Raw genomic sequence first — 8,895 nt, forward strand, 5'->3', positions numbered from 1 at the left:
CAGGATACACCTGATAAAGCTAGATCCGGCCGACCGCCTGAAGACCGCCTTCATCACGCCATTCGGAGCTTTCTACTACCTGACTATGACATTCGGCTTGAGAAATGCCGGTGCCACTTTTCAGCGTTGCATGCAGAAGTGCCTCCTCAAGCAGCTCGGCAGAAATGCCCACGTCTACGTAGACGACATTATGGTAAAGACGGAGAAGCGCGACACCTTGCTGGAAGACCTCAAGGAAACATTTGAGAACCTGCGCCGGTTCCAGATCAAGCTCAACCCCGAGAAATGCGTGTTCGGAGTGCCAGCCGGCCAGCTCCTAGGCTTCCTGGTCTCCGAACGCGGCATCGAATGCAACCCAGTAAAGATCAAGGCCATTGAGAGAATGGCGATTCCCACCAAACTTCGAGACGTCCAGAAATTCGCCGGGTGCTTGGCCTCCCTGAACCGCTTCATCAGCCAGCTCAGAGAGAAAGCTCTCCCCCTCTACTGCCTCATGAAGAAGACCACTCACTTCGAGTGGAACGACCAAGCCGACCAAGCTTTTCACAAGCTGAAGAAGATGCTGGCCACGCCTCCTGTCCTGGCGGCGCCGACTGAGAAAGAGTCGATGCTCCTTTACATTGCTGCAACCAGCCGGGTGGTCAGCACCGTCATCGTAGTCCAGCGCCCAGAAGAGGGTCGAGCCCAGCCGGTCCAGAGGCCGGTGTACTATTTGAGTGAGGTGCTATCTACCTCGAAGCAGAACTACCCGCACTACCAGAAGATGTGCTATGGCGTGTACTTCGCCGCCAAGAAGCTGAAGCCCTACTTCCAAGAGCACCCCATCACGGTCGTATGCACCGCCCCGCTTGCTGAGATCATAGGCAGCCGGGATGCATCCGGCCGGGTGGCGAAATGGGCCATCAAGCTGGGCCCCTACACGATCTTCTACCAGCCTTGCACCGCCATCAAGTCCCAAGCATTGGCCGACTTCCTCGTCGACTGGGCCGAGACCCAGTACCTGCCGCCAGCTCCCGACTCCACTCATTGGCGCATGCACTTCGACGGGTCCAAGATGCGCACCGGCTTGGGAGCCGGCGTCATCCTCACCTCTCCCAAAGGCGACAGGCTCAGATACACGGTGCAAATTCACTTTGCCGCCTCCAACAATGTGGCCGAGTACGAGGTGCTCGTACATGGGCTCCGGCTTGCCAAAGAGCTCGGCATCCGCCGGATCTTATGTTACGGAGACTCAGATTTGGTAGTCCAGCAATCATCCAGCGACTGGGACACCAAGGAAGCAAATATGGCAAGCTACCGCTTCCTTGTTCAGCAGATCAGCGGGTACTTTGAAGGATGCGAGTTCCTCCACCTACCGCGAGCCGACAATGAGCCAGCTGATACCCTGGCTCGAATAGGCGCCACTCGGCAGGCAATACCAACCGGCGTCTCTCTGCAATGCCTCCTCAAGCCGTCTATCAAGCCATCTCCAGAGTCCGATTCCATCTTCGTGCCGCCTGACCCCGACGCGGCCGGGTCCGGCTCGAAGAACCAAGCAAGTGACCCGGGGACTTCGATAGTCGGCCCAGGGACTTCAGTAGGCGGCTCGGGGACTTCCGTAGTTACGCCCGACCCAGGGACTGCCATACCCGGCTCGGGGACTGCGGTAGTCGGCCCGAGGACTGCACCAACACAATAGACGGTGGCCGACTCCAGCGTTTGACCACCCACCCCGCCCGCCCTGGTCGCAGTAGCCGTGTTGGCAATAGAAGAAGTTGCAGCTCCATCATGGGCCCAGTCCATCCTCAACTTCCTAATAAACCAAGAACTGCCGGCTGACGAAACAGAGGCAAGACAAGTCCAACGCTGAGCCGGAGCATACACAATCGTCAACAGAGAGCTAGTCAGGCGCAGTGTCACTGGAGTCTTCCAGCGATGCGTCGAGCAAGAGAAGGGCATTGCAATCCTCAGAGACATCCACCAAGGAGAATGCGGCCACCATGCAGCCTCAAGATCACTCGTCGCCAAAGCTTTCTGCCATGGGTTCTTTTGGCCGACTGCTTTGGATGATGCCAAGGAGTTAGTTAAACATTGCAAAGGGTGCCAAGTCTTCAGCTCCAAGCAACACCTGCTGGCTTCGGCACTCAAGACCATTCCCCTCACCTGGCCCTTCGCCGTTTGGGGACTGGACATGGTGAGCCCATTCAAGACAGACCGCGGCGGCATGACACATCTGCTTGTCGCCGTGGACAAATTCACCAAATGGATTGAGGCAAAGCCGATCAAGAAGCTGAATGGGCCGACTGCTGTGACATTCGTCGCAGATATAACAACTCGGTACGGCGTGCCGCACAGCATCATCACCGACAATGGCACGAATTTCGCCAAGGGAGCATTGGCGCATTTCTGCACGACGCAGGGCATTCGGTTGGACTTAGCGTCCGTTGCCCACCCGCAGTCAAACGACCAAGTTGAGTGAGCCAACGGCCTCATCCTTTCCGGCATCAAGCCCCGACTGGTCGTACCACTGGAACGTTCGGCCAGCTGTTGGCTCGATGAGCTGCTGGCCGTCCTCTGGAGTCTGCGCACTACCCCAAACAAGTCAACCGGCTTCACTCCTTTCTTCCTCGTGTATGGTACCAAGGCGGTCATCCCAACTGACATCGAGTTCGACTCGCCTCGGGTAACCATGTACACAGAGGCGGAGGCCAAGGAAGCACGAGAAGACGACGTCGACCTGCTGGAAGAAGGCCGGCTGTTAGCCCTCAGCCGGTCCGCCATCTACCAGCAGGGCTTGCGTCGCTACCACAGCCGGAAGGTCAAGCCAAGATCTTTCCAAGAGGGCGACGTCGTGCTCCGGCTGATCCAGCGAACAGCCGGCCAGCACAAGCTCTCCGCCCCTTGGGAAGGCCCCTTTGTCATCAGCAGAGCGTTGGGAAATGACTCCTACTACCTGATCGACGCACAGAGGCCGAAGGTGCGAAAGAGAGACGACTCCGGCAAGGAGTCGGAACGACCATGGAACGCCAACCTCCTCCGAAGATTTTATAGTTGAAATGCAGTATGTATCACGCTAACTCTTGTACTAAGTACGAGACAATAGGCCCCCCGAGGAGATCTCGGGGACTTCCATCTTTTATCTATGAATGAAGAGTATCATGCTTATGATTATGTCATTACATTCACTTTTTTCGTCCGGCACCGGGTTCGACTAGTCGGCCCGGGGACTGGCCGCCTTGAGTTATATCAGAAGTCCTACCCGCGGTCAAAAAGTAGTGTGCCGGCGCCCAAGCCCCCTCTTGCCAAAAGTCGCAGTTCGAAGAATCGGCTGTCCGGCTGGCAAGAGTTAAAGGCAGGAAAGGACGCCCACACGAAAAACGGCTAGGGACTAACGGACTAATATAACAAAAGCCGGTTTTTCTCCTACCGCCGACCGACTACCAGAGTAGCCGGCCGGCTGGCTTCCATTCACCTTGTTTCAATCTAAGAAACCTCGAGTACTTGCCTTCCCAAAAAAATATATATAGCCAAGTTCTTCCTTAGCCGCAGGCTGCAGAGCAGCCGCCGGTTGGGAAGGTAGCAGCTAGGGGAAGGCGGCAAAGGAAACAGCCTAAAGATAAAAAGCATACGCGAATGGAAGCCAAACACACACACACGATTATATTTACACAAAAGGCCTTCGAAAGGCCAGCATTCAACATAGTTTGAATACACCCCCAGTGGGTGGAACTGCGCAAGTTTAACAAAAATTGTTCAAAAAGTAACAAGCAGGAAAAGCAAGGGCGGCAGATTAAGCCAAGGGAGCGACTGGCGAGTCGGGCAGGTCGGTGGAGACGGCAGCGCTTGCTGGAGGAGTGGCCGGCTGGCGAACCTCGGTATGATCACCACCTCGCGCAGAGGGCGCGCTAGCACGTGCCTCGTTGCTGGAGGCACAGTCAGGCTGGGGCTGGCTGGCCGCTCCACTGGCCGGCTCGACGTCTTCGCCTTCCTCCCCTTCGTCGTCTTCACCTTCATCGCTGGAAGCGATCTCCTCTGCCGAGTCCTCACCCGCTGCCGGGTCCAGCATGAACCACTCCTCCGGCTGGGCATCGCCGTCGTCATTTATTTCAGGAGTGAAGACGCTGATGTCAGTGCACTCGGCGATCGTCGAGGCACGCTGAGCGATAGCCGGCCGCACCTCCTCCATCTCCTTGTCGGCCTCCAGCCGCTAGGTGCGCAGCTGGTCCAGGTTCAGCCCGGGGTACCAAGCTCGGACGAACTCCAGCGCCAGCCCAGCTCCAAGCCGGGCCGCCGATGCCTTCCAGGCCTCGAAGCGGCCAACCGCAACCTCCAGCCAGTCGGCAGTCCGACTCGGGGTGCGGGGAATCGTTTCACCTGGCCAGAGGGCGGCCAACACCTGTGCCCCGGCGCGCTGGAGGCGGCGGAGCATGCGGTGAGCCGGCTGCAGCCAGGCTTGGACCGCCAAGAGTTGCTCCTCAAGCGTCCGGCTCGCATCCGGCGCGATTTCAGCCCCCGCCTGCCGGCGCGCCTCGCGATGAGCCTCGATGGTTTGGGTGGCGAAGACGGAGTAGCCGGGAAAGTAGTCTGCACAGAGAAAAAAAAGCAGCACAAGTCAGAAGAGAAATCAGAAGGCAAGAGGCAAGCAAGGAGTACGGAAGGCGGCTTACCATCGATCAGATCCTCAACCCGGCCATAGCCCTCGCTCAACGCTTGTTTCGCCTCAGCCCAGCCCGCCGCTTCGGTTTCGAACTCAGCTTTGAGGGCGTCCTTGCTGTCCTGCGCCTTCTTCAGGGACGCCTTGTGGCTCTCCTCCTGGTCGGCCAACTTCTTGGCCAGGCGGTCACGCTCCAGGACTAAGGCGCTGCACTCGGCTTCCTTGGTGCGAAGGGCGGCCTGGGCCTCGCCGAGCTGCGCCCTCAAGTCGGCATTGGCTCCTGCAAGCATGAAGACAAAGGAAAAATCTATAAGGAAGAAGTCGTCAAGGAAGATCCGACCCGACTGCTCAGCAGTCAGCCCAAATCTCGGGGACTACACCCAATGGATGCGCTGACGCGCCCCCACAGGAGATGAACGAAACAAAGCACGCACTCCAGCTGCTGGTCAGGTCCTCGGTTCTCCGGCCCAGCTCCTGAGCCTGGGAGTTGAAGACAGCAGCGCGGAGGTTGTGATACTCCTGGAAGATCAGACAGGAGGCAAGGATAAGATAGTTGTCAAGACCTAGTAAGTTCCCAGCCGCCTGCGCAGCAGCCGACTCGAAACTCGGGAACTACACCCAGTGGGTGCGCTGACACGCCCCCATGAAAGAAATCAAAAGAGCAAAACAACCAAGGCCAGAAGACTCACCCGGATGACGGCCCGCGTCGTGAGGAACTCTTGGGTATATCGCTGCAGCGAAGCAGCCTGGGCTTGAAGCTGGTTCCCCTGCTGGGAGTCCACTCGGACGTGCTGGCGCTGGCCGCCTCCAGGGCCTCCGCCGTCTGGCTGGCGCCCGCAGCTCTATGCGGCTCCGGCGCGGAGGTAGCTCCCCCTGCGCGCCGGCGAGATGCCGGCTGCACCTCGAGGCCGGCTCCTACCGCCGGCTCGCCCCCGGCCGGCTACTCTGGCGCCGCGGCTGGTTGGCCGCTTTGGCCCGCTCCAGTCGGCTCCGTCTGCGGCGCCTCCTCCATGAAGACCACGTGGTCCTCCCTCCTCTCCATCACCGGCGGGTCTTGGTCGACCTCCTCCGACGGGGGCATGGGGATGTCGGGGGCCACGGCACGGAGGGGAACGGTGAGCAGCGGAGGCTGGTTGCGCGAGGCCTCCGCTTCCGTCTCCGCAACTGCCGCCTCCGCCCGGGCCTTGGCCGCCGCGGCGGCCTGCTCCTTCGCCGCCTGGGCGGTCCTTCGCTCCACCGCCTCCCGCTCTTCCCGTGCCCCCCGTGCGTTCCGCTCTGTAGCCTCCATGAGGTCGGCGCGGGGATCCACGCGGCGGGAGCTTGAGGACCTTCCAGTCGGCCCGACTATGGAGCCGCCAGGACCTCGCTCAAGGGAAAGCGGCGCCCTGCCCGGCGAGCAAAGAAAAGTTTAGAAGAGCTTCAATCGAAGAAGACAACAAAAAATATACAAGACGTTCGACGACTTACGACGAGATCGCCTGCGGCTGTTTCACCGCCTTGCGGAAGCGTGCCGCCTTCGCGGCCGCCTCATCCCACCTGGTCACCGCCGTGGAAGCCTTGGTTTTCTTCGGCCGGCTGCCGAAGTAGGTCGTCGCGGCCCGGCGTTTCTGCGCGCCGCCACGGGTAGCCGGCGCGGCAGAAGGGCCCGCGCCTTGATGATCAACCGCCGGCTGGCGGCGCGGAACGACTTCGACTTCGTCATCATCTGGCCAGTCCTCGAAGCCGGCCCCGAGCCCCGTGTTGTCCACCTCGCCGCCTTCCCCCACGACGGCATCTTCCATGGCGGCCGCTCCCAGGTCTAGGTCATCGACGTCGTCCACCGTGCGGTCGGGGAGGAGCCGGAGCTCTACCCCTGCGGCCCCGGCCATCGGCGGAAGAAGAGGGTTCTGCCAAGGACAAACCAATTGATCAGAAGTCGGCCATCATGAGGCTGGCTACAAAAAGGAAGGAAAGAAGAAAAACTTACGGCAGGCGGAGGGTTGGCGCGAGAATACGGCCCCTTGCCGTATCGCCAATCCTCGGCGAGCTTGCAGTTGGAGATGTAGTTCACCATGTAAGACACCTCGACATGAGGCATCTCCCTGGTGCTCAGCCGGCACGGGTCGAAGCGGCCGCTCATCTGACAAATCATGTGAGGCCGGCCTTGGAGCGGAAGTACTCGGTGCTCCACGAAGGCGGCCACCAGGTCGGCTCCGGTCAGGCCCTCCGCCTGGATCATCACCCGGAGCCGGGAGACGGCTGCGTTCCCGGCCTGAGACAACGACCTGGCCCGGTAGCTCCACGAAGGTTGCCTCCCAGCCGGCGGGCCAGCTACGTAAGCCGGCAGGTTGACGTAGTCGCCTTGCTGGGCGACGTTCTTCACGTAAAAGTAAGACTTCTGCCAGAGCTTCACCGACTGGATCAGCGGGATGGGCGGGAACGGATTGTTCTCGCCCGCCCGCCTCATGGCAATGAAGGCCCCGCAGGGGGCGGGCACGCCCGCGACAACGGTGCCAGCTTGCTCTAGAAGAATTCTCCCCAGAGCTCGAGAGTGGGGAGAACCCCAAGAAAGCCCTCGCACAGGGTGACGAAAGCCGACAGCAGCATCACCGCGTTGGGCGTGAGGTGGTGCGGCTGGAGGTGGTGGAATTCGAGGAAGGAGCGAAGGAATCCGCTCGCCGGGAGGCCGAAGCCGCGCAGGAAGTGCGAGCGGAAGATTACCCGCTCGCCCTCCTCCGGTGCCGGCGAAATCTCCCTCGCCGGCAAGCGTCGAACCCGCACGAAGTTCTCGCCCGGCAGACGCCGCGTGCGGCGGAGGAACTCGACGTGGTCCTCGTGGACGTTGGAGCCATCCCACGAGCTCGACAACGCCATGGGAGCGACGCGGCGAGGAGCGAGATGATGCGACCGCGGAGACGCGCACGACCCCACTGCGGCGCGCCAAAGGAACTTAGAGGTCCAACGGCGGAGCAGCGTGGCAATGGGTCGCTGCGGCGGCAGAAGGAAGGCGAGAACGGGCGGAGCGAGGGAGAGCGTGCGAGCCTCTGCCGCTCCCTCTCCTCCCCCTACTTATAGACCCGCGCGGCGGAGCCGAGGAGGCGCGGCGTGGGGAACGTGGGATTAACTGCGCCCACGCCCCCACGTCCCGCGATTATTGCGCCCTGATGGCGTAATTAAACCGCCGCGAGAAGGCGAGCGGTCCGTTGTGGGCCGCAGAAGATCCGTGCTCGGTCCGAGGCCTAGGAGTGTCGGGCCCGGGCCTGCGGCGGCGTCCCATCGCGCGCGTGCGTTGGCAGGTTTTCCTTGCCACGTGGCCCGCAGGATGGCGCGCGGTCAGCTCGCAGGCTGACCCGCGATCCAGCCTACAAGAAACGGAGCTTTCCGAAGACGGCGCGCATAAGCAAAGCCGGCTCCTCAGGGTAGGAAGCTGACCAAGCTTCTCATCCCTTTGTCAGCCTCGGAGCTCGATCAGCTTCGGGGACTACTGTCGGAGTAAATGACCACGGGTAGCCTAGCCGGCTCCCCCTAACCCTTCTGAAGAAATTACGAGCCGATCCGGCCCTCAAGAATCCAAGACGTGGGGCCGCCTTCCCCTGGCCGGCTGTCCCCCAGGCCGACTATTGGAAGGCGGCCCGACTTTAGCCCTCATGAAGAAAGCCGCGGGAGGGCCGGCTCCGAGAAGCCGGCCACGAGAAGGCCGACTCCAAGAGGCCGGCTCCCACCAAGCGGTCAAGATCGTACCCTCGAAGTCTACATTCACATAACGGCGATGTGACGGGGCGTAGCTACAGTAAAGCCTGCCACCCCCGAATCCCCGAGCACGCCTGGCACAGTGCGCCGTACGGAGTGGCCATGACCCGTCTGGTGCGGCACTGTTGCCATGTTGACCCTGATGTCACCCACGACGGGCCGCCAGCGCGGCCCACGGGCGGTGGGCCCCTTCAGGAAGAGAGACGCCCGAAGGCGGCCAGGCCTCCCCCAGTCGGCCCGAGACGGGGCTGGCTCCCCGCAGCCGGCTTGCTTCTCCCTCAAAGGAGACGCCCCATTAAGGAGACAAGACGCGGTAAGGCTACAGGGATCGCCCGCCAGACGGCGGCACTGTAGCCACGCTTACCTCGACGAAGCCCTCGTCATCAGGTTGAGGCAACAGTAACCAGCCACTGACAAGACCCTTGGCAGTGGGGCCTGCCTGTTGACCAGAGTTGGCAGCCGGCGGGACCCACCAGCCGGCGGGCCCCAGCAGTCAGCACAGAAGCCGGCGAGCGTAGTCACAGACGGCTAGG

This window comes from Triticum urartu, chromosome 3 (genome assembly GCF_003073215.2).
Source record: "Triticum urartu cultivar G1812 chromosome 3, Tu2.1, whole genome shotgun sequence".
Classification (NCBI taxonomy): Eukaryota; Viridiplantae; Streptophyta; class Magnoliopsida; order Poales; family Poaceae; genus Triticum; species Triticum urartu.